Raw genomic sequence first — 27,299 nt, forward strand, 5'->3', positions numbered from 1 at the left:
TTGTGATTATTATCTTGGTAATAAACATAGTGTAATGCGTCTTTATTCATGGCTGGGGTTTTTTTTTTGTTTGTTTGTTTTTTGATTTTGTTTTTTGTTTTTCATTCAGGCAGAGCAGCAGTTCCCAGCTTTAGCAGGTCTGCAGGTCTATAATCTCAATAAAGCTTTGGACTTGTTACTTGGCTATGACAGCTTGACATTGAACTGCACGTGTTAAGATTAGGTTACTGTTGCAGGCAAGGCTGAGATGTGATTGGATCATGTATGACATTGGTAGGAAGAAACAGACCTCCCTGCTTTCTCTGTTTTCCCTTCCCTAGAACGGGAAGTAACTATAATACATGATTTTGGTTAAACCAAAAAATGAAGACAAAGCCAGCAACTGTGTATTTTCACCCCAGACTTCTTGTTCCTCCAATTACTCCCCGGAAGCTGCAGTCTGACAGCTTCCTTTGTTGGGAAAGAACTGTGGTTGTTCAGTGATGCCTATAGCAGAATGAATCCAGTCGTAAATTCTCTATTAGGTATACACTGTTTTTTCTCACACTAAGACTCCCTAGAATCTTCTCTACCAGTAATAAAGCTGCTATGTTTTTTATTTATATGTCTGACTCTAGTCTTTCTTTGTTTTATAATTTAAGATTGGAAGAAAAAGATTGTTTTTATGAACAAAAGGCAATATTAAAATGGAAATATTTATTACTTTTATCCTTTGCCAGCTTTTAATTGTTTGAAATTTTCCTTTCTCAACTACTTCCAACTTTCCTAAAAGAAGTGCTGATTTAAATGATAGCAACAGAAATGCATTGGAGTTGACAGCTTGTATTTAATGGCAACAATTAAAGTTGATGGATATCATTTATTTGGACTCAGTTTGCTCATGCTCTTAAATTAATGTATATAGCTTATTTAATGAATAACTTTCTTTTCTCTTTTCTTTTTTTTTTTTTTGAAGTATGCTGCCACTTTATGCCTATGCTATGTATCATTATGTGCCACATAGCACTACTTTGTATAACTGTTGTCAGGATTTTGGATAATGTGTATAAAGCACTTCACATTTTTAGGCCTGTAGACAGCTATTTTTCCAGTTCTATTCTTATCATTACTTTCTCATTGCCTTTGAAAAAAGCAAATACATAATAACATATACATAAATGAATAAAAAAAAATGAACGTGTGCTCTTTGGCACTGAACTCCCATGTGAGTTTACAAAATCTTTAAAAAGGAAAAACAAAAGATATTCTCTGGCAGCAACAGGGAGAAATGACTATTACCTAATGTGACTCTATATGAAAGCAAGTTAAAGACATAAATCTATTTCTTGTTCTCTCACAAATTTGGCCTACAAATTTAGTTGCAATTTATTTTTGACAATTTTTTTATTTTATTTTCTACCCAAAATGTGCTATGAGCATGACAGCAAAAAATGAACATAGGACAGTGTTGTTATGGAAAGAGTTAATTTTGTATATCTAATTTTACATACCTGCCTCTATAACATAGAAAGTCATATAAAATCTTATATATTTTATAGATCCTGAATGTATCTCTCTATACATGAGTCTATGCACATTATTTAAATTCTGAATACTCTAATGGCTACTTTTTTTGTGAAAGACACAAAGGGAAAACAAGATAAAGATTATGTACATTTGTGTGTGTGTATGTGTGTGTGTGTGTTTTGTGTATGTGTCTGGGAAAGAATATTAGTCACCTTTGGTCCAGTAATCCTTTTTAATGTGTTAAGTTGATTTCTCTAGAGCTATAAGATTAATACTCATGTTTATTATCTATATTACAAATCATAATTTATGCCATATTGATCAGAATTTAGAATTTCTTTATATTGATTTTGATTTTTACACTCCATAATATTTTGATCTATATTCATTATTATTATAATACATGTGAAATTTGGTTTTAAGGTCTGTATAGGACTAGTATAAAACAGCCCTAAAACTTCAAAATTTCTTTTGTGAAGTATAATATTCTGTTATTTATCCATACTGAGAAAATAGTAGTGAACTCAGACAAAGTAAAATCTGCCCAGGCATTTGTCTAACTCTAATAACAGGTACATAGAACCAGCTGCAATCTTAATAGGAAACATTTCTTTCATAGAGGCTGTAGCTCAAAGTGCTGTAGCATCTCCAAAACTTTTCTTTTTTTTTGGTCTTTGAGAAAATACCACTTTCTAACTCACTGAGAGTTTTTGTTGTCTATAATTTTAGAATGTCACAAACACTGATATTTGAAATTGTAAGAATGAAGCATGACAAGCTTGACTGCAGGACCAAAATAACTTTGAAAATAAGTTGTTTTGATTTACAACTCAGGAACAGAGCTCTAGATAAGGGGGTTCTGGACTGAGAATCCCAAATCAATCTTTCTACTGCAGTTTCCAAGAAAACAGGGTTTTGAGTTTACTTTTCATAGAGATCCAAACTTGTTCTCACCTTTACCCAAAATCCTGCTTTTCTTTGAGCCACATTAACATACTGCTCTATTAAATTACCCTTAAAAGACAGTTTCCCAAAATACTATAATTCATTTTTTCTTTGTTTAGTGAGTTGTCCCATGGTTGTTTTCAGAGGCAGTTTCTCTAAATGCAAAGAGATGGTAAAGGTTTTCTGTCACTGATTTGGCTATGGCAATACTGTCCAAAATTTTTTATTTAAATGTGAATGATGGTCCTAGGAATTGGGATATAAAAGTGAACATAAAACTTTTCCTCGAAAAAATTACCATGTAGTAGGGAATGCAGGCAATAAAAAAAATACATGATCAATATAAAAATTATAGTAACATAAATGAGACTGTTGAAAAAAAATGGCTAGGAAGGAGAACAGTGCTGAGGTGATTGGGAAATATTTCTCTGGAGGGAGTATTTGAAATGAGTGCAAAGTGACCATAAGGGTCAATACTGGGTTAAGTCTAGAAGAACATTCCAAGAAGAAGTGCATCAAGAACAGATGAAAATTATAGACTAGGGATAAGAACTGGCAAATATGGGTTAGAAAATCTAGACTGGGGCGAAATCATGTAAATTTACAGATAAGTTTTATCCTATTCTAGATCTAGCAGGAAGTTTAGAGAAGAGTGCAAAATGGACTTTAGGGAAACAAAAGTGGAAGAAAAGGCCATTTTGGTAGCTGTTAAAAGGTACAGGCAAAAGGTAGAACTGGCAGTATTTAAAAGAGGACACTCAAAACTATCACCAGGGTTTTAGCAACTGGGAGGATGATGGTGACACTGAAAAATCTAAGACGAAAAATTATTTCAAAAAGGAGGAGGTGAATTTTAATAGAATTGTCCTCCTACGGTAAACAAATTCAAGGACTAAGTATATTATACAGTAATTCCTGATACTGTTACCAGTGATAAAAGAAAAACAAATGAGGTGAATCCCCAAATTATCTCTAATATACTAACTGAAGACAGTTTATAGACCACAGTATAGAAGAGAACAAAACAAAGACTCACTGAATGAAGAAAAGAGGTGGAATTCAGACTGTTAAGGGCACTAGAAATCAAGTTGCAAAAAATAAAGTGGAGCACATGAGTGGGAGAAAACTTCCTAAGACTTTTTGTTGGGAATCTACTTGAAAGCAGTAGATAAAAAATTATCAGAATTCATAGAAGACTTCGATTTGCTATGTTTCCTAATAGACTGAAAAAAGAGATGTTATAGTCAGAATGTACAGAATGGCTTAAGAGAAAGAGAAATTATGAATAAAAACTCTTTGGAACCTCCATAAGAAAGCTCAAAGCAAGCCACAAAGGTGTTGAAATTAAATTCCAATCGTAAAAATACAATAAAATTAGAAGAAATAAAGCAAAATCCAACACTCCAAAAATGTAAAATTTAGAATTTCTTGTGTCTAGTTAAAATTTAATCTTCACATAAAAAAGCAGGAAAATGGGATTCATAAGTGAGAGAATTAAGATAATGAAAAAAGACAAATGAGTCATTATAGAACTAGAAGAGAAAGGGACCTTAAAATAATGATCTTTTAAATATATTCAAAGATATAGAGGAAATGATATATATATATATGAGGAAAGAAATGGAAGATATAAAAAATAAATTAAATAGAAACTCTAGATATTAAAAATACAGTATCTGAAATTTTTAAAAATAAAAACTGATCATGCAAAAGCAGATTAGATACTGAAGAAAAAATAAATAATATAAAAACACTGAAAATAATGTAAAGATCCTTAGGGCACCCTGGGACAAAAAAACTAGGTGGGCAGAAAAGTATCTAAAGAAATCTTGGCAAAAATTTTTTCAAATTTAATAAAATTTATAAAGCTACAAATTCAAGAACCTCAATGAAGCCAAACTAAAAGAAATATAAGGAAAATATCATAGTCCAATTACTAATATCCACTCATAAAGATAAAATTCATAAAGGCAATCAGAGAAAGAATGATATCCAGGGAGCAAAGAAGATCATTACATATTTCTCATAAAAATCAAACTGATGAGAAAAAAAATACTATCTTTAAATCATTGAATGAAGAAAAAAATCTGTTAACCCAGAATTCAATACTTACTAAAAATATTATTCAAAAATAATATGGAAGTAAGATTACTTTTGAGTAACAAAATATGAGATAATCATTACAGACATGCATTAAAAGAAGTTAAAGCAAATTCCTTTACAAAGAAAAAATCCCATATAAAATTTGCATTTACATTAAAGAATTAAGAGGCTAAGGAATAGAAAAATTTGGTTTCTGTGGGCTAATATTAAAAATATTTTCAGAGTTCCCATCTTAGCTCAGTGGTTAAAAAAATCTGACTAGCATCCATGAGGACACAGGCTCAATCCCTGGCCTTGCCCAGTGGGTTAAGGATCAGGCATTACCATAAGCTTTGGTGTAGGTTGCAGACATGGCTTGGATCCCACATTGCTGTGACTGTGGCATAGCCCAGCAGCTACTGCTCTGATTTGACCCCGAGTCTGGGAACCTCCATATGCCATGGGTGCATACCCTAAAAAGCAAAAAAAAAAAAAATCTCAATTTTAATTTATAAAAGATAATTGATTGTTTAAAAGCAAACAATTATGTTTTTCAATTTATAACATATGTAGTATTACCATCTATAACTATAATAAGTAACCCCAAGAGTAATAAAATATAAAGAAGGAAATATAGCTTCTTATAGAAAGGTAAAATAGACAACAGCAAGTAAGAATCTAGACTTAAGCCAAACCCTAGTAATGTTTGTATTAAATATAAGTTGTCTAAACACTGTGGTTAAAAAGGTTTGTGAGACTAGATGAAAAAGTCACATACAACTATATGCTATTGATAGAAACCCATTTTAAATAAGGAAGACATAGGTTAAAAATAACAGGCTATAAAAAGATAATAATACAGATAAATTCAAAGAGTGCTGGGGAAGCTAAAGTAACATTAGGCAAATATTTCAGGACAGTAAATATTACCAGAAATAAATCCTGATATATCAAAAGAACAAAGGGTTTAATTCAGCAAAAATATGCAGAATCCTAAATATATATGCTCCTAATATAGAGAAATAGATAAAGCCATACTTGTAGTTAGAGACTTTGCTCTGCTCACCATAACTTATAAAACAAATGCACCAAAAAAAAAAAAAAAATGAAGGACAAAAGATGAGTCGACCAATATCAACTAACTTAAATGGCATTTATACAACACTCCAGCAAATAGTAACTGATTATACATTTCTTTTACATGTACATAGATCACATAGTAGGCCATATTCTGAACCATAAACTATGTTTTGCTATATATGAAAGCCATGAAATAGAATAGAATGTTCTTGTTAGCTCAGTGAAAATGAACCAAGAATCAATAAAAATTCTGAAAAATCCCCAGTTTGGGATACTGAACAGCATGCTTCTAAATACAAATTAATAAAAGATAGGATATTGGAATGCATTTTTAATGAAATTGAAAATGAAAATACAATACATCAAAATGTGTGGGAAGAAGTTAATGTATTTAGAAGAAAATATGTAGCATTAAATACTATGATACATAAAATAGATAACTAACAAGGACCTACTGTATAGCAAGGCAATGTTTTGTAATTATATATAATTAATATTTATATATTATAATATATAATTATATATGTAATTATATATAATTAATATTTTGTAATATATACAATATATTATAAAATTTATGTCTGAATTACCGTGCTGTACAGTGGAAACTAACACAACATTGTAAATCAAGTATACTTCAATAAAAAGTAAAAAATATATAAAATCAGTGTCAATGTTTTACTTCAAGACAATAAAAAATAATAATCTAAACAAAAAGTAGATATAGGTGAATAAAAAGGAAACCAAATTATCAATGAAAGATAAACAGAGAAAAACATTTGACAATAAAATTAATACCTATTTATGATAAATAATATTCAGCAAACTAATAATAAAAGGAAATATCTACAACTTGGTGTATCTATAGCTAACATCATTTCTACTGGTAAAAGATGATTTATCTCTCCACTAAGAACAGGAACAAGAAAAGAATGTTTTTTTAACATTTCTATTTAATATAGTATATAATATTCTAACCAGTACAATAAAAGAAGGAAAAGAAATTAAAAATATAAAATAAGCTTATGGCTACCAAAAGAGAAAGGTGTGGGGCGTGGGTAGACTGGGGGTTTGGGATTGGCATATACACACCATTGCATGTGCCATGAATGGTCACTGGGGACCTGCTGTATAGCACAGGGAAATCTATTTGATCTTCTGTGATAACCTATATGGGAAATAAATCTACAAAATAATGGATATGAGTATATGTACAGCTGAATCACTCTGCTATACAGTAGAAATTAACACAACATTGTAAATAAACTATACTCCAATTTTTTTTAAAAAAAGAAAAAGCTTATAGCTTTGGAAGAAATACATTAAACTCTGTTTGCATAGGGCATTATATTTTATGTAGAATGACATCAAGAATCCTCAAAAATGTTCACTAAATCAATAAATGGAACAAGGGAAAAGTTCTCTAAGTCAACAAAATATGCATTTTATATACCCATAGCAAAATATGTGTAATTGAAATAAAATACCATTTGCAATTACACCAAAAATGCAAAACACTCAGATAAATTTAAAATTGGCCCAGTTTTGTCCATAAAATTTATATAACATTGTTGAAGACATTAAAGAGCATCTAAATGGGAAAATATATACTACAGATCAGAAGATCCAATATTATTAAAATATCGATTATCAACAAATACTTCTATAGGTTACTCATATTCCAATCAAAATTTCAGGAAATTCTTCCGCAAGGATTAGTGAATTGATTCTACAATGCATATGGATTATGCAAATAACTTATAATAGCCAAACTCTTTTAAAAATAATTCCAAAAACATGAAAAGATGTTCAACATTACTAATTATCAGAGAAATGCAAATTAAAACTACTATGATGTACCACCTTAGACAAGCCAGAATGGCCATCATCAAAATGTCTACAAATAATAAATGCTGGAGAGGGTGTGGAGAAAAGGGAACCCTCTTACACTGTTGGTGGAAATGTAACTTGGTGCAACTACTATGGGAAACATTAAGGAGATACCCCAAAAAACTAAATATAGAATTAGCATATGATCCAGAAATCTCACTCCTGAGCATCTATCCAGAGAAAACCATGATTTGAAAAGATACATGTACCCCAATGTTCATTCAGCACTGAATACTATAGCCAAGACATGGCAGCAACCTAAGTGTCCATCAACAGAGGAGTGGTGTATATACACAATGGACTATTACTCACCCATAAAAAGGAATGAAATAACAGCATTTGCAGCAACATAAATGGACCTAGAAATTATCATGCTAAGTTAAGTTAGACAGTGAGACACAAACATCATATGCTATCAGTCATATGTGGAATCTAAAAAGAGGATACAATAATCTTATTTGCAGAACAGAAACTGACTCACACACCTTGAAAAAATTAGTTACCAGAGGAGACAGATTTGGGGAGGAGGGATGGGCTGGGGGTTTGGGATGGAAACGTTGTAAAATTAGGTTGTGATGATGGTTGTACAACTATAAATATAATAAAATTCCTTGAATTAAAAAAGTAAAGGTGATCATTTAAAAAATAAAGGAGAAATTTAGAGGACTTACAACATCTAATTTCAAAACTTATAAAACTGTAAAGATATAATTATACATTAAAATTGACAGAGTAGAGAGCTTAGAAATGAGCACATATATATGTTTAGTAGAATTATTTTTTTTCTTTTTAGGGACACACCCATGGCATATAGAAGTTCCAGGGCTAGGGGCTGAATCAGAGCTACGGGTGCCAGCCTATGCCACAGCCACAGCGATGCAGGATCCAAGCTGTAATTGCAACCTAAACCACAGCTCATGGCAACTCCTGGATCTCCCACCCATTGAGTGAAGCCAGGGATCGAGCCTGCATCCTCACAGATACTAGTTGGATTTGTTTCCACTGTGCCACAATGGGAACTCCCCGTTCAGTTGATTTTTTTTTAACAAAGCATATAATGAGAGTGAATCTTAGAACAATTATTTTTTTACTTTGGAAATGTTGGATACCCATTGTGGAGAAATGAACCTGAGCCAACGTTTGCCTCATATTTCATACAAAATTTATCTCTAAAAGGATCATAGAATCAATAAAATTTAAGACTACAAAACTCCTAAAATACAGAAAAAGTATTTTTATATTCAATATTTGACAAAAATTTCTTAGGATACATAAAACATTAACCATGAAAAGATTAAGCATAAAGAGTTTTACTCTTCAAAAGATATCAGTAAGAAAATGAAAAGATAAGCCATAGAATGGAGAAAATACTTGCAAAATATGAATCTGATGAAATACTTGTATTTATAGCATATTTTTAAAAAATGAATGCCACTTTGAAGCTTTTGTCTTCTTTACCAAAAAAATTTAAAAACCAGTTTACTTCAAGAAATATAAATATTTACATTTAAATTTCTTGTCTCAATTTCCCAGCATACATATATATGTGCCTACATAAAGTACACTTCAGAAACTTGTATTTCTGTGGCATTTCTTCAAAAAGTGACTTGAATTCTGACCTTTTAAATGATGGCTAATATGTTTTGGCTTGAAATAAGCAAAAATAACTGTTACTCCAAATAATGTTTTCTGAAATATGAATGCCAATGACACATCTCTTTATTTTTGAGGAATGCATTCAGAAAACTAGCAACACTTTAACTGGTATGCATTATGAAACATTTATTGTGTTTGTCTTGCAATTTTTCAACTTTACATTCTTACAGTGGTGTGGTTTTATTTGGCTTTTATCTCTGTCTTCTAACTAATATATTGGTTCAACCATCAATCCCTCCTATGTATGTAACGGTTACTGAAATATTTCCATTTAAAGAGCAAGAATGTCAAGATTACATTGTCATTCACTGATATCAGATGAATAACTTAAAGATTTTAGACAATTATCCAACATTTTCTTTGATTGGCATCAAATGAAGAGTAAAGTTATACTATATATATATATGGATTGATGCATTTCAACTCTGAAGAAAGTAACATTTGACAAGAGAAAAGAAAGGTATAAAACTGCAGTAAGACCAGAATGTGATAAGCAGTATAACAATTTTTAATGCTATCAGATGTAAAGGAAATAAATTGACTTATGATTGAAAAGAAAATTAGGACGTTTTTTTCAGGGAAGGGCATATTTTCAAAGGGACAATGACAGATATTATCTGCCAGAGTTAATAAGCATGGACAAAAGAAGAGGATAGGATGAGTAAAAAATACAGAGGTTGACTGGCTAAAAAAATCACAGTCCACGTAAGACAATAAAAGCAAAACCTGGAGAGGAAAATTCAGTTAGATTTTATATAAACTTGAATTCTATGGTTAGTTGCTGGAAATACGATCCGTATTCCAAGAGAAATATTTCAGGTTGCTTTGTACAGAGGAGTGTCTTTAGAAACAAATTTTATGAAAATGTATTTGCTAGTATTTGGTAAGAGATTGAAAGTCAGACACACTGAATTCAAAGAAAATGCTCTAGAAGAGATGGAATACGTAAAGACTAAAATAGAGCAATGCATTGGATGCAGAAGTGAGAGACCAGTAGTAAGTAAAATTGATACATTTGGACTATGAATGTGAGGAGCAAAGAGAGTGTATGTTTAAAGATTCTTTAAGATTTCAACCTGAGTATTCAAAAATATGAGATGAATTTACATAATTATAGAAACCGGTGTGACAATTTTATTTGAGATTTGGAAAGACTGTGAATGATTTTCAAAGTGTTTAGCTTGGGAATAGAAACTAAAAGTTATTTTAGCCAGTTAAGCATAAGAGTGTAAGATCTTTCTCTTAATAAAGTGTAAGATTTTTTAGCCAATTAAAACTAGGTTTCTCAACAGAAAACTGACACTTAAAAAGATTAATTTTTTAAAAAGTCTAAGAATTAATTAACACATAAAAACTTAATTACATTATTCATTAAAATGCAAATGACATGATTGTGCCTATAATATTGACATACATAAAAATGGTAATAACTAATGCTAAAGAGGATGTTATGCAACTATTATCTGGGAAAAAAACTGGAAGGCCAGATTGATGCCTAGCTATGGGATCTTGAAACAGTTTGACATGGGTCTAATTCATATGCAGGGGATCCTCTGAAACCCTCATTTTCTCTCTTTTTTTTTTGGCTTTTCTAGGGCCACACCCACAGCATGTGGAGCTTCCCAGGCTAGGGGTCTAATCAGAGCTGTAGCCTCTGGCCTACGCCACAGCCACAGCCACAGCAATTTGGGATGCAAGCCACGTCTGGGATCTACACCACAGCCCACAGTAACGTTGGATCCTTTATCCACTGAAGGAGGCCAGGGATTGAACCTGCAACCCCATGGTTCCTAGTCGGATTTGTTTCCGCTGCACCACTATGGGAACTCCAAAACCCTCATTCTCTTAGTCACTGGAATTTACACTTGCTGACACTCATAGCCAGGTCTCTTATCCAGGAATTGCCCTTAGCCAAAAGTAACCACCTTTCCCATGGTTACCCCTTATCCCTGGGAACAGCTAGTATTTAATGATTTGTTGAAGCATCCCCATCCTTTGTCTTACCTGCAAATGGCCATCCTAGTTTCAGAGATGCACTTAGAACTAGCTGAGGACTCTACATCACAGTTCTCAACCTATTCCCTGGTACAAACTACTGTCAGGTGTCTAAAAAATGAAAAATCTCCACACAAATTTCTATTTCAGAGCCTGTTTCCAAGGGAAACTGACCTACAAAAATTGTAAAAGAGGTCATACTAGCAAGCAGATTCTAGAATGGGATTTGTGATCTTGATCATCTTTAGGTTTGCTGACACTTAGGGTCCTATCAGTGGTGGTGATTAGTGATTGGACTAATTCAGGCCTTTCTTAAATGAAAAAGGATTAATGGTGTCCATCATATCCATGTTTAATTCACATGGCCTCTACAGAAGTTAACACACATGCGTGCACGTGCACGCGCGCACACACACACACACACACACAAATACTAGAAGATGAGAATGGACCATGAGATGAACCAGCAGTAAGTAGCCTTAACTGTAGATGCTAGGCCAGATGCACTATCTATGCTAGAACAGCTAAACATGGTCTCAGTGACACCATGTGGACACTGATGTTATTAACTCATTAGTTTCTAATCACTCTGAAGACAGAGCACAAGGCACCGCATTCATGTGGAGAAGGCAACTATACATTAAGGCCCTGCCAGGGCTTTGTTCTCTCTTGAGCTTTTGTCATAATGTTATCTAAAGGGATCCAGAATTTCTGAATCTTCTGCAGAAAATCACATTGATTTTAGTTGAGAAATACCTTGAGAAACACAAATTACCAGAATTTATAAAATAAATATAATTCTATATATTCCTGTGTATGTGTAAAGAATTGAACCTCTATTAAAAAAGCTTTCTAACAAGAAAAACTTAGGCCTAAATAGTTTTATTAAACATTTAAGGATGAGTTGTACTGATCTCACAAAAACTTTTAAAAAGTAAGGGAGAAATAAATATCTTAACTCATTTTAACAAGTATAATTCCAATACCAATACCAATTAGGGACTCCTTTTTGTTTTGGGGCTCTTGTTTTTGTGTTTTTTAGTATGGGTTTCTTTAATGGGGGAAAATCTATTCTTTCACCAAAGACATTTCTATATGCTCATTTGTTTTGGATGGTACATCAGTACAAATAATATTTAGAATTTTATTTGATTTTTTCTCAATAATAATAAACTGCCTATTTTTTTAAAAAAATCTGATCTTAATTATTTCAAGTGTTGATGCCTAGGTCATTGGAAATACAGTCATGTCCAGACCTGAAGGCAATTCAACTGGTATTGAACTAAGTCAAAATTTTAAGCTCAATCAGGCTAAGTAAACTAAGTAGTACATGCCTAGTTAGGAACTTTTAATTCAAACAATTTACTAAAAATATGCACATTTTACCTTATATTATTCATTCAGAGACAATCATATGATATAGTGGAATATAATCAGCAGTGTTTTTAAAAAGAAAAATTCTATGATCCTCATATAAATATTGTATCAATCAAAAGAAATATAATAATGTCTAGTGGTTATCATTTTGATTGCTCCCTCAGATTTTTTTAGGGTTAGAATTCTACATGATTAATTTATTTGATAATATTTTAGATTTAAAATTGCTCACACCAATAAAATTTTTGAAGCTTAGTTTTAAAATTAGAAACTAAATTTAGTTCCAGAATTCTATTGAACTATATGAGTGTGAAGAAATAAGTACAAGATATTACTGTCAATCAATAGTGCATTCCCTCACAAGTAGGTAAATCCATCCAAGTAATTTAAATAAGATCAAACAGTGACCTGGTAAACAGGAATGCAAAATAAATATCGCTTAAATCAATAAAGGAATTGAAGGTATTTAGCCTGAAGAAGGAAAGACTTAGCAGAAAACATGATAGGAGCAACACAATATTTGACAGTGTTATAGAGAAACAAAATATGGTATTTTTTTTTCATCTACCTTCAGAAGACAATTATGAAACAATTGAGTAAAAATTTTAGGAAGAAGAGTAATTGAATTTCAAATTATTGGTTAAATTTTGAATACTGGCATCTGACTGATAATTGAACAGACTCTATAGCAAACTGTTAAATTTTTAGTTAGTATCACCTGTCAGGATATTACAGAGGGTATTCCAACATTGCATAACAATAAATGCTGGAGTTCCCATCATGGCTCAGTGGTTAAGAGCCCTACTAGTATCCATGAGGATGTGAGTTCAATCCTTGGCCTCCTTCAGTGGGTTAAGGATCCCGTGTTTCCATGAGCTGTGGTGTAGGTCGCAGAAGCAGCTGGGATCCTGCACTGCTGTGGCTATGGTATAGGCCGGTGGCTAGAGCGCCAATCAGACCCCTAGCCTGGGAACATCCATATGCCATGGGTGTGGCCCTAAAAATATCAAAAAAATAAAAACGAGAAAAACAATAAACACTAAGGTCTCCTATTCCTGAACATAGACTTTTCAAGCCTAATCCTTCGTTCTTCTTTGTAGTATAGCAACTGCATTGTACCTTGTTCTATTTGGGGCATGCTGCCCTTTTACTCACTTCTATTTTTTTTACAAAAGGACTCTCCATATATACTTGTGTTAAGTAAAGTCCACCTGTGATCTGCTACACTGCTTCTAATGAATCATTTAAAGATATATTTTATCTACCAGCCTCAGTCTGCTGGAAGAAAAAAAAAAAGGAGGTGGGGGGAGAGATCAGAATATTTCCTAATTCTGAAAACTATTTTAAAACCTTTGTTCAACAACTTCTCATCTCTCACCAATTTCCTTCCTTTTACTTTGTTTTATTTGACCTCTCAATATTCTCAAATAATGTACTTCCAACTTATTTAACAACTTCAGCATTTACTTCTCAAATACACTTTTCCTCTCTTCTCTAGATAATATCTTTGAAAACACCAAACACCACACTATTTTTTCACCCTAACAGTTTTAAAAATTGACTCCCATGACAGTTGGCCAAAGCCTAGAATAATTATTCATTAATACCATGGTACCACACAGGTCTAAATCTTCTGGAATTGGCAAATCAATGATAGCCTTATATCTTTATTTCTGGAAACAGCATCTTAACTAATGAATCTAGTTTTTGCACTTGTTGGGAAATCTAAATCTTAGTCCCCTTCTACAGTCTCATACATCATTCAGATTCTAATTTCATTCATTCCTCTAATGAGTCAGGATTGCATGAGCTGCCTTCTTCCCTCCCTCCCTTCCTTCTTACTGAGGTATAATTTACATAAAACATTGTGTAAGTTTAGCATATGCAGCATAATGACTTGACATATACATATTTGCAAAGTGATTACCATAGTAAGTTAATATCCATTATTTCATGTAGTCACACATACATGTTTTCCTTGTGATGAGAACTTTTAGGATCTATGCTCTTAAACTACAAATATAACATACAGCATTGCTAACTATAGCCATCACATTGTACATTATTTCCCCAATACCTCCTTATCTTAAAACTGGAAATTTGTACCTTTTGACAACTTCCACCCAATTCTCCCACCCTCCCACCCCCATCTCTGGCAACCACAAATATGATCTCTTTTTCTAGAAGTTTAGCTATTTTTAGATTTCACACGAAAGTGAGATCCTACAGTACTTGTCTTTCTCTATCTTATTTCACTATGACTTATTTCACTTAGCCTAATACTCTCAACATCTATCCACGCTGTTGCAAATGGCAGGATTTCCTTTTTTAATGATTAATATTGTTTTCTCTATGTGTGTATGTATATATCTCACATTTTCTTTCTCCATTCATCTCTAACAAACACTTAGGTTGTTTGTATCTTGGTCATTGTAAATAATGCTGCATTGAACATGGGAGTGCAGATATCTTTTTGACATAGTGATTTTAGTTTGATTCAAATTTATACCTAGAAGTGGGATTGCTGGATCATATGGTATTTATATTTTTAGTTTTCTGAGAAATCTCCATACTGTTTTCTATAATGGCTGCACCAACAAAGCACAAGAGTTCCCGTCTCTCCATAGTCTTGTCAGTATATGCTCTTTCTTGTCTTTTTAATAATAGCTGTTATATAACAGGTGTACAGTGATATATCACTGCTTTTTTTGCATTCCTTGATAATTAATGACATTGAGTATCTTTTAATGTATGTATTTGCCATTTGAATATCTTTGAAAAAAATTATCTATTCAGAGTCTCTGTCCATAATATTTGACAAGGGAGCAAAGAATGCTCAATTAAGAAACACTATATTCAATAAATGATGCTGGGAAAATCAGATATTCACACGTAAAAGAATGAAACTAGAACTCTATCATACATACTCACAAAAATTAACTCTAATAGATTAAAGACTTAAATGTAAAACCTGATATCTTAAATCTCCTAGAAGAAACCATAGGTCAAAATCTCCTTGACAATGATTTTTTGTTCCATAAGATACCTAAAGCACAATCAATGAAATAAATTAAAAAAATAAACAATGTGACTACATCAAACTAAAAGGCACCTGCATGGCAAAAGAAATGACCAACAAAGTGAAAAGGTAACCTACAATATGGGAGAAAATATTTGGAAATCATGTATCTGATTCTTATCTGATCAGTATCTAAAATATACAAATAACTCATACAACTCAATAGCAAAACAACCAAATAATTCAATTAGAAAATGGGTGTTCTTTTCAATGCTGAGTGATAGTACAACAGTATCACAAGCTCCCTAAAGAATCCCAGCAAGGTCAGTAAAAAATACACTTAATTCTGTGTTATCCATTCTGTCTGCTTTCACCATTCATGCTTTTAAGCTGTAGAACCATTTCTGAGAAACAGATTAAGTCAAATACTATATTATTTTCTTGTTTTACTGGTACTCTTCATTTTCCTTTAATTTATATCTTGTAAAAAATTGCATACTATTTCACAGGAGTACTTAATCCTCACTCTTCTTCATTCTCAGTGACTTAAGCTTTCTTAAAAGGACTGAAGATTTGATCATTATATTTTCCAAACTTTCCATGTCAAATGCTTTCAAGATACACTATACTTTTGTAAACATCACTAGATTCTCAGAATTGACATCAAATGCATTGGTTTTCAAAATTAAGGAAAAACAGAAACACCTGGAGGGCTTATAAAAACATAGATTTCCTGGTACTTCCTGCTTCCACTTCAGAGGTAATAAGGAAGGTAATCCTTTCTTAATCAGGATAAGGGCTCATACCAAGAACTTTCTCATGGTGGCACCCTGATCTTGAACTTCTAGCTCCTAGAACTGTGAGAAATATTTGTGGTCTAAGCCATCTAAGTCTTTATAAATTTGTTATCACAATCCAAGTTTAGACAGAGCCCAAGAGTTTGCATTTCGGACAGGTCCCCATGTGATAGTGATACTGCTGAGCAAATGGTCATAGGTGAGAACCTCTGATTTAGTGCCTTTTTGCCTCAGAGGAAGCTGCATCTCATAGCTTTTCCAAGGATAGGCACCTTCTAAGTCCTTGATCTACAAATCATTCCCTCCCTCCTTTATGTGCATCATTGTCTTATCCAATTCCTAGATGCTTATCGCTAAAAATAAATACAGTAGTTATGACAATGTTTTCTACATATTATTACTCTTCAAGATGCCTTATTCAAGATATACTTGAAGCTATCGTCAACATTTCATTTCCTAAACATTTCTATTGACACTGACCTCAGTGACAGCAGAAATAAATGTTCTTGCACGGAAGGCTTCTTACTAAGTAAATTTTTTTTCACTCACTTTTTGATTTTTCTTTTCAAAATACCCAAAATTTCTATGCACTTCCTTTCAATTTGATGAATTTAACCACTTGAAGCTTTCTGATGTCATCCCAGTCTTTCTCTAACTGCAGTGTATTCACTCTGTGCAACTCTAATTCTTGAGATTAAAAAAATATGAGGAAGTAAAAAGTGGTTCTATAACAATTTGAATTGGAGGTACACTACATATTATACTAACTTCTAAGTGATATATGATCATGAGCTTGCATGTTAAATGCTCTGAAATTTTATGCATGAGTTTTAAATGTGTTTAATTCAATTTTTCCCAAATTTACTTAGATGTAGGATATGTTGATGTCCTTAATGAATACAGTCTTGGCACAATGTGAAAATACTTTCTATGTAATTGGTTTGCTTTTAGCAAAAAGATAACTTTTATTTTTAATTTTATGCAGAGTCCCCAATACCTTTTTTTGGCCATATCTACTGTAGGTATAGTCATTCTTTGTTTACCTAATGATAACAAAACATCATTATAGATGTTCAATGGATTTGTTCTGATGAAAATCACTTTCATTGACAGATGCATATTTAAATTATTTTGCATACACCGTCACTATTCATTTGGCAATGTTTATTGCAGAAAATTAAGTTATATTACACAGGAATTATAATAACACAGCCAAACTATGAGTTTGAATCTGTATACTAATCCTTACTTGTGTGATTTAAAGTAAACTATAAAAGTTGCAATTCTCTTGAAAAGCATCAAAAGACTAAGTGTATGCTAACACCTGGTACAGAGTATGGTAGATAATAAGTTCTCAATGCATCACAGTTTAGCAATCAATTTTGTAACAGCTTCCAAAATCATAAGTACAGAAAGAAAAGCTATTCTGACAATTATGATACCATTCCTTTAATCTACAAACCACTCCTTCTGTAAAAATAACCATCAAAAAACAGCAAAGATAGTGCCATTAACTCCTATTGAGGGGTTATAGAAGAAACTGTTTGGAATTCTTCCATTCTGTTTGCATAAGGATACCATTTGCTACATGATTCACATATTACACCCTTCTTTTTATTTGAGAATTTGCAAAAACTTTAAGTATGAAGATTTTCTTTTTGTTTAAGTAATTGTTTTGTTTTAAATGCTATATTTTTGTGGATCTCATACAGTACAATGTATCCTTTTTGAAATACTTTTTAGAAAATATATGGGAGTTTCCATAGTAGCACAGTGCAAACATCCCACTAGTATGTATGAGGATGTGGGTTCAACACCTGGCCTTGCTCAGTGGGTTGAGAATCTGGAATTTCTGTGACCTGTGGTGTGGGTCACAGACATGGCTCGGATTCTGTGTTGCTATAACTGTGGTGAAGGCTGGCAGCTGTTGCTCTGATTCGACCCCTAGCTTGAGAACTTCCATATATTGCTGGTATGGTCCTAAAAAGAAAAAAAGAAAGAAAGAAAAAAGGAAAGAAAGCAATATATAAGAGTTCATGTATGCATCTGCATTTAGGATAAAAACTGTATGCCTGATCTATTGTATTATCAAGCATTTTGGGAGGAGCAGTACAACTACTCTCCAAATTCACTGTTCCTCTAGATTTGGCTATAGCATGCCTGTTAGCTCTAAACAATTAGTATTGTATAGCTAAGGACAAAAGTATTTACTTAACCATGGAACAATGTTCAAAATCAGGAAATTTGATAAAAATACAATACTATTACCTAAGTTCATATTATTATTTCATCAATTTTTCTTAATAATGTCATTTATCAAAATTTCCCCATATGGATACAATTAGTATTAAGCATTGCATTTTATTGTTTGATCAATTTAGTCTACTTTAATCTAAAGGAATTCTTCAGAATTTTGTAAAAATCTTGAGTATTCTGTGAACTAAAGATGAGTTATTTTTGCAGAATGCCCCTCAATTTTGATTGGTAGAATGTTTCTATAAGATTAGATTCAAGTTATGCATTTTGGTAACATTACTACAAATACAATGTGTCTACCTTGGTGCATAATATTAGAATCCATATAATATTTGCTTATCCTAAATTTAATAATGTTATTTTTGATCACTCAGTTTAGGTGATGTCCACCTTGTTTCTCCTGTGTAAAGATTTTATTTTTCACATTATCATTAATAAGTAATTTGTAGGGTAATACATTTAAGGCTAGGGTTTGGCAATGACTTTAGTTAAATCACAAAAGTACTATCCATGAAAGGAAAAAAAAAAGGTAAGTTGAGATTCATTGAAGTAAAAAAAATTCTGTTCTGTGAGGATACATACACAAGTCATGATGGGAGAAATTGCAAAAGCTATATCTGGTAAAGGACTATTACCTAAAACATATTAAGAACTCTTAAAATTCAACAATAAGAAAACAAAACAATTAAAAAGGGGAAAATATCTGAACAAGTCTAATGAAAATGTACAAATAGCAAATAAACATATGAAAAGATTGTCAAAATCACATGTCTTTAGAAAATTGCAAATGAAAACAACAATGAGATGTCAGTACACTCCTATTAGAATGGCTAAAAATCTAAAACACTGACAGCACTAGATGCTAGTGAAGGTATGGAGCAGCAGAAATTCTCATTTATTGCCTGTGGGAATGCAAAATGGAGCAGACAGTCTAGAAGAAGGTTTAGCAGTTTCAAAACAAATAAACTTAACATAGTCTTAACACACAACCCAGCAATCGCGCTCTATGGCATTTATCCAAATGAGCTCAAAATTTATGTCTATGTGAAAACCTGCATACAAATGTTTATAGAAACTTTACTTAAGATTGCCAAAATGTTCCTCAGTGAATGGATAAACAAACTGTGGTAAATCCATTCAATATCATACCATTCGGCAATAAAAATAAATGAGTTCTCAAGGCATGAAGAAACGTGGAAGAGTGTTAACTGCATACTGCTAAGTGAAATAAGCCAAACTAAAAAATCTGCATATTGCATAACTCCAACTATACGACATTCTGCAAAAGGTAAAACTATGGACAGAGTAAAAGGATCAGGGATCCCTCAGAAGTCAAGGTAGGGATGGAGAGAAAGAAAGAGGAGTGAAAATGTAGAGCAGGGCAATGAAACTATTGGTATGATACTACAATGCTGGATTTATGTCTTATCATCAAAATCCATAGAATGTACAAGACAAAAACAAACCTTAAGGTACACTGTGAATTTTAGTTAATAATGTTATCAGTATTGGCTCCTCAATGAAAGAAAGTTATCTCTGTAATAGAAGATAATATTGGAAGAAACTGGAGGTGAGATGACTAGGCATATGGGAATTATATGGACTCTGTTCAATTTTACTGCAAACATAAAACTGCTTAAGAGAAGAAAGCATACTAATTTGTTTAAAAAGCAAGATATTGATGCTATGTGTGCTCACTGATAATGATGTGTTATTTCTTTTGGCTATCATCAGAAAGCAGAACTAGAAAAAATACGAATATACATATATAACATATACATACATTTATGTATGACTTTTAGGTTTATATATATATACATATTTACAAAAATATAAAACTGCATATATAGCTTACATAAAGACATATGAAGGTTTATATAAAATTAAATTTATAGTCATTAATTTATACTGATACAACTCTAATTCAATCTACAATGAGTGGGCATTCTAGTCTGTTATCTTTTCATATTTTTAATTCCTGCTTCATCTGTGATAAAATATACTCAGTACAATTGCTATTTAAAAAAAATCTAGAATCAAAAATTTGAAAAACAGAAAATGTTTTAGAAATGCTAACTCTTGCAACTATGGAAAACAAATCTATGATTTATTTCTATATTTAAATTTGATAGCTCAGATAAAGAAAAATTTTCCCACGTACCTACACCTCTAACAAAGTATAGAATATTTTCCTTATGCCAGAAAGTTTCCTTGTTTCCCTTCTTTTAAATTTCCTCATCCGGAGGCAATCAAATTTCTGGGATTTTTTTTCCTATGAAACATTAATTTTGTCTAAAACACAAACAGACACACCTATCCCTTCCTTTATAGGGATTTTCTTTGTTCTGCTTCTTATACTCTGCATAGTATCTTGAGATCGATCCAAGCTTTTGAGTATTAAGAATTATTCACTTTTTTTTTTTTTGCTTGGTAAAATTACCTTTTCCTCTTTTTGTGTACTAATCAAGCATTTTTTCATTTTTTTTGTTTCTCTGTTGGTATTATAGATGGCTGTGCCTTCTTACTAGCTTTTATGTTTGAGTTAATATATGATTATTTAATTTTCAGTCTACTGAGAGTTACTAACTTATAACCTATATAAAATATAATAATCTTTTGTTATTAGATATGTGACATATATGTACACACACACATCATATCCATATATATAGACACACACACACATCATATTCAATATATACTTACCTTACACGGAGCTGGACTGAATGTCTTATAAGCTGTCTTGAATCTTTTACAAGAAGTAACATCAATATTGATATATTAAATGAAGAGTTATTTTGTTGCTGATTAAATTTATTAGCCTTAAAATGTCAATATTAAATGGTATGGACATCTTAATAAAACAAAAGTAGCTTATAATCTTTAAAACGTTTCAGCAAAAAATCTACATTAAAAGCAAAATTCTGTTGCTACAGGCAAAATTTAACCTTCATCAATCATGATCACCTATTTTTGCGTACTTTATGAAAAGTTTTTTTGTGAATGGTGTTTTAAGAAGTCAATTAGTTTTACACAAGTTTTTGAAAGCAAAGGAACTTTGAAAAAATTTAATGCAGAGAAGTGAACAAAGATTCTAAATCAGGAGTAGTTTCTTTGTTCTGCTTCTACTTAGATAAGTTTAAAGTATTATTCATTCCAGGAGAGTTATTTTTAAATATGCTCCATAAATGCATTTAAGAAAAACTTAATCTGTTTCTATATTTATTTCTTCTTTTTTTAGTCTCATTTAATTTTTTTTAAACTAGCATCCCTGAAGTGTTTGAGCAGATAATCTGACAGCATACATACACTATTTTGTCCAGTTAAATTTTCCTGCTTTACAGTAAAACTAGCAGTTTCTAAAAATGAGAAAATCAATTCACTCATACACAATGAATCTTAAAATTGTATTTTCTTGTCAAAAGTCCAAACTCTATAAAAGGCCTTGGTTCTAACATGAATTCGGAAGCAAAATCTCTGATGTAATAACTTCAAAGTAGAATAATGCGGTTTAAGAAATCTGTTCCAATTCCCTCTAAATTTTTTTAAGCTGTCAAGGAATGAGGACTATAGAAATTGCAATGTGTGTGATCTTTAGCATCTAAAATGATCATCGTCTCTCATTTTCAGTCAAGATGAAATAATCCTTCCTGACTCTGTGAAAAGACCATATTTAAATCAACTTGTTTTTATGATGATTGTATTACCATCTTTATTCATACAGTAATAATTATATATTAGTTTTTTAAGAGGAATTTTTCTTCCCTATTACTGATATTTTTATACCAGAGAACAGAGACCCATTATAACCCTAAGCCTCTTGCTTTTTCCTCACTTCACTATTGAAGAGGTTAATCTTCTTGTTTGACTACTAAATTTGGACAGAATGACTAGGCTTATGGGGGCAGGGTGGAAGGGAAGCTATTATCTTCCATTTTATACTCTTTCCCTGTATTAGAATTATATATGTTTTTAATGCCCCACATAATTTATTTTATATATTTTCAAACCCCACTGATTTGTCTGTATTCACATAAACTTGCTTTGGGCAGGAAAATATGGGCCGAATCTTTAGGCCAGTTTTGTGCCAGGGCTTTAAGAAGCAGTATTTTGTTTCCAGTCTGCTTCAGTAATCTGTCATGAGAAAAGTGTGCTTAGCTAGGCACTGGAAAAAAGAGAACATGGAGACCTAGGAACACACCTGACACCTACTGCAGCCTGAACCCAAGCCAAGTTGGCCAGTAGCCTAAAGCAGATCCAGCCTACTGATAACATAGACCTGTAAAAGAGAAAAACATGCGCTGTTTGACTACTGAGCTTAGGGGTGTTTGTTACAAAGCATTGCTGTTGCATTTGTGAAGTTAATATAATATGGTTATCTAAAAACTGCTCTATTTACACCAGGAGAGGCTTTTGCAAAGATAGATAGCACCTGTCAGCTTTTCTCCACACTGTTTCCTATCCTGTCCAGGCTGTCTATCACCGAGTGACTAAGGGTGCCAAATGTTGAACTTCATTTGATAGGTCTAATGGAAGACATTTTTGTGTACTGAGGTGTGGAGAAGTCATTCTGACTTATACATGATTTAACTTAAACTTTATGCTGACTAGAACAGCCTGTTTTGTGGCTATTAAACACACTGTACATGTGCTTAATTATTAAAGAAAAAAATACATTTAAAAATCAAAAAACAGTGGCTGTATTTCAGGATTTCAAAATGGAGCTATATGGCCTCTGTGGGTGTGGTTTTAGACACTTACCTATGTTACTGAGTCTTTGATTTTCTGAAATGTATCCGACTCACAAACAAGACCAGCCATTCTCAAATAATACCTGCTAGCAGATGCCAGGTGCAACCTAATGGCCTCAAGGTCTCCCTGGTAACAATACAACCATTTTGTATCCCAACCAATCCTTACTTAACAAGCACCCTTACTTCTTACTAGCTCCATTCCTAATACTTGACAAGCTACCATGAGATACCACCTAAAACCAATCAGAATGGCCATCATTAACAAGTCCACAGATAACAAATGCTGGAAGGCGTCTGGAGAAAAGGGAACCCTCCTTCACTGTTGGTGGGAATGTAACCTGGTACAACCACTTGGAAAACAATATGGAGGTAACACAGAAGACTATAAATAGAATTACCATATGACCCAGCAATCCCACTCTTGGGCATACATCCGGACAAAACTTTCCTTGAAAAGACACATGCACCTGTATGTTCATTGCAGCTCTATTCACAATAGCCAAGACATGGAAACAACCCAAATGTCCATCAACAGATGATTGGATTAGGAAGAAGTGGTATATATACACAATGAAATACTACTCAACCATCAAAAAGAACAAAATAATGCCATTTTCAGCAACATGAATGGAACTAGAGACTCTCATCCTCAGTGAGGTAAGTCAGAAAGAGAAAGACAAATACCATATGATATCACTTATATCTGAAATTTAATATGTGGCACAAATGAACCTTTCAACAGAAAAGAAAATCATGGACATGGAGAACAGACTCATGATTGCCAAGCGGGATGGATTGGGAACTTGGGTTAAAAGATGCAGACTATTGCCTTTGGAATGGATCAGCAATGAGATCCTGCTGTGTAGCACTGGGAACTATGTCTGGTCACTTACGACGGAGCATGATATGTGAGAAAAAAGAATGTATACAGGTATGTGTTAACTGGGTAACCATGCTGTACAGTAGAAAATTGACAGAACACTGTAAACCAGCTATAGTGAAAATATATATATATATATACACACAAAGTTCATGGATTGGAAAACCCTATAATAATGTAAGTTCTTACCAATTTGGTTTAGAAATCCAAAATGAACTCGAGAAAAATCTCAATATTTTTATGTAGAATTCCTTTTTAAATGTTAATTCCAAAATTTATAGGGAAATAGAAAGAATCTGGAATATCCAAGACAAGATTAATAGGAACAAAAAACAGAATTTACATTGTCAGAATTAAGGACATACTTTAAATCCACTCAAGTCACACACAAGAGTGAACTCAAAGAAAATATATACAACAGTATTACCTAAAAGTTCCATTTCAATGGAAACAACAGAAGACAGAGAACATTTGGCTTAGAATGGTATACCCAGATCTATTCTCAAATGAACAAATATGGAGTATTTGCAACATTTGTTGAAAATTGTGTTTTTCCCTTTGATTTCTAACAATCAATTTATTTCATGTTTCCAGGTCTGCTTTTGTCTTCCAGTTTATCTTTACTTAAGGAATGAATATTCAGGAAATAGAAAGTTTGGGAAAAGAATATGCTTTATTGCAGAACATGTGTTACATGATATTTGTTTTTTCTTGCTCTAAATACTTTGAAATGATGCTGCCTAATTAATTTTCTAGCAGGATAACATTGATCTTGTTTCTCACTGTGAAAGCATTTTTAAGGTCTTCCAATTGCATGGTGAATAATACTTCAATAGCCTGTCACTGAAAATTTCTACCAAGTTTTTTCCTACAAAAAATTCTGTTTCCTGTGGTCCAGCTTCCAATAAGCTACTTGCTTTTCTCACATACATCAAACTTCCCTCTGCACATACTGCTCCTTCTTTCTGAATTACCTCTAAATCCTTACATGTTTCACCCCTTTCTTCCAAGGTTCAACTTGATACAACTTCATTTCGCTGGAGAATTTTTTTTCCTCTGAACTCCTTAGTTATTTCATGTAAAAACACCATGAGTTCCTTGAATAAATGATCTGTGCCTGATTCACTTTTAGAAACCAAGAAAATCAAAGCAACCTCATATTGTGGACATTCAATATAATTTTTGAATAACAAAACAAAAAATTAATCTTTGTCAAATTTTATCAAATATAGTTTAAGTACTATGGTGTGGGTTTTTAAGTATGAACAAGAAAAATTTGTTCAATTTGGAATTAGAATACAGATCCAAAGATTTAAAAGAAACAAATTCCAAGTATGTATACTGCAGAAGAGGATAGAATCAGGTCCTGGTCTGGAATCTATATCCTGGAAAAATAAATAACAAGGTTCTAGTCTCAGGCATATTCACCCAGTGAATAAATTGTGATCTCTGCATTCAGATATATTCTGCCTGGACTCAAAAGGCCTATTTTTGCTGACTTTCATTTCATACTTTTATATTTTTTGATTTGAATAATAGAGCACCTAGTCGACAAATGGTATTGGCCTGATAATAATTATTTAATATTAGGCATAACTTACAACCAAACATATTTTTAAAATATTTTTACATTTAGTACTACATTATTGAAATAGATATTATATAATAAATCGTTATAATTTTATGATTATATTTAATGAACCATTACATTCAAGCCATTGATTTGATTAATTTATTTCAACTTCTATAACATTAAACACAATTTAGAGCAAATATACGGATATAAACGTATGCCTTTCTTTAGGAAAAATTAAAAACTGATAGACATGGATTTAAAATATGTTGTAAACAGCCATTATAGCTAAATAAATATGCATTACATATTCTAGAATTAATATTAAGAAAATTATTCAAAGTACCTCATAACTGTAAATAAATATAGAATTAAGGTGCTAAGAGATGTATGTGATAAAAAATGTGAAATCTGGTTCAGTTAAAAATAAACTGTGGACTTGATAATTTAACAAAATTTACATAATTGTTCATTGATGTTAGAATTTATTGCAATTAACTCGAGGAAAGTTTCTGTTCTACTATCTAAAACTAAATTCCATATTTCTTTGTTAACATCATTCTTATACTGTGTCCTTGAATCCTGACATAAGTAAGTTAGGTGAATTTTGTACTTTTAAAACCCTAAAGAGGAGACAAGTGACTCAATTTTGAAGTTCTAGGATTTACCCAATGAAAAACATTTTTGCATAAAATTGTGATGGTTCTGACATGTTCATGTAGTGTTTAGATTCATAACACAGTCAAGATAAAATACTTCATTAAAAATGGCATTGTTTATAACACCAATAAAAGTTTGTTGGTTAAACAAAACTGTTTTCATAATTTATTATAATAAAAATATATCTTTTTATGTGGTATTTTTCTTTTTTCCACGAATTGACATAAAAAGCATTAAATGACAGATGTTTTTCGTACTGAGAGCAAACTATATTAGAAGCCTTGAATGATGTTTTCAAAGCTGTTGCTTTGCCTATAAATCTTTTCTAAATATTTGAAAGTGTTTTAAAACAATCAAAAATTGGAGAAAAAACTAGGGAATATAAAATAAGTAACAATTTTGATAATGTACAAAATCTATCAAACTGACATACTATGAGTCTGCTTAATCATACTAGTATATGAATGGAGGAATAATAATTCCTAGTCACAGCCTGAATAGAATATCATGTCAGGATATTTACTATGAGGCAGCTCAGGAAGAATTCAAATAAATTAGATCAATATACTCATAATCCATATGCAGCAAACTTGTGTACACACACATACAGGTTTTGTGTCTTATACTTGTGTTATGTGTGTCTGTGTGTTTTCACAAATCACCCTTCAAACAGTCATGTACATACAACACAGCTTGGAGCCACAGACACTAGGAGACATGAATTGGGATTACAAATGAGGGCAAGGTCCATGTGCATAAAAAGAAGATATTGCAACACCATTTTGTTATCATTTATTTAAACATTAGTTGATATTGGCTTTATTTACTA

The sequence above is a fragment of the Sus scrofa genome, chromosome 16 (genome assembly GCF_000003025.6).
Source record: "Sus scrofa isolate TJ Tabasco breed Duroc chromosome 16, Sscrofa11.1, whole genome shotgun sequence".
NCBI classification, from domain to species: Eukaryota; Metazoa; Chordata; class Mammalia; order Artiodactyla; family Suidae; genus Sus; species Sus scrofa.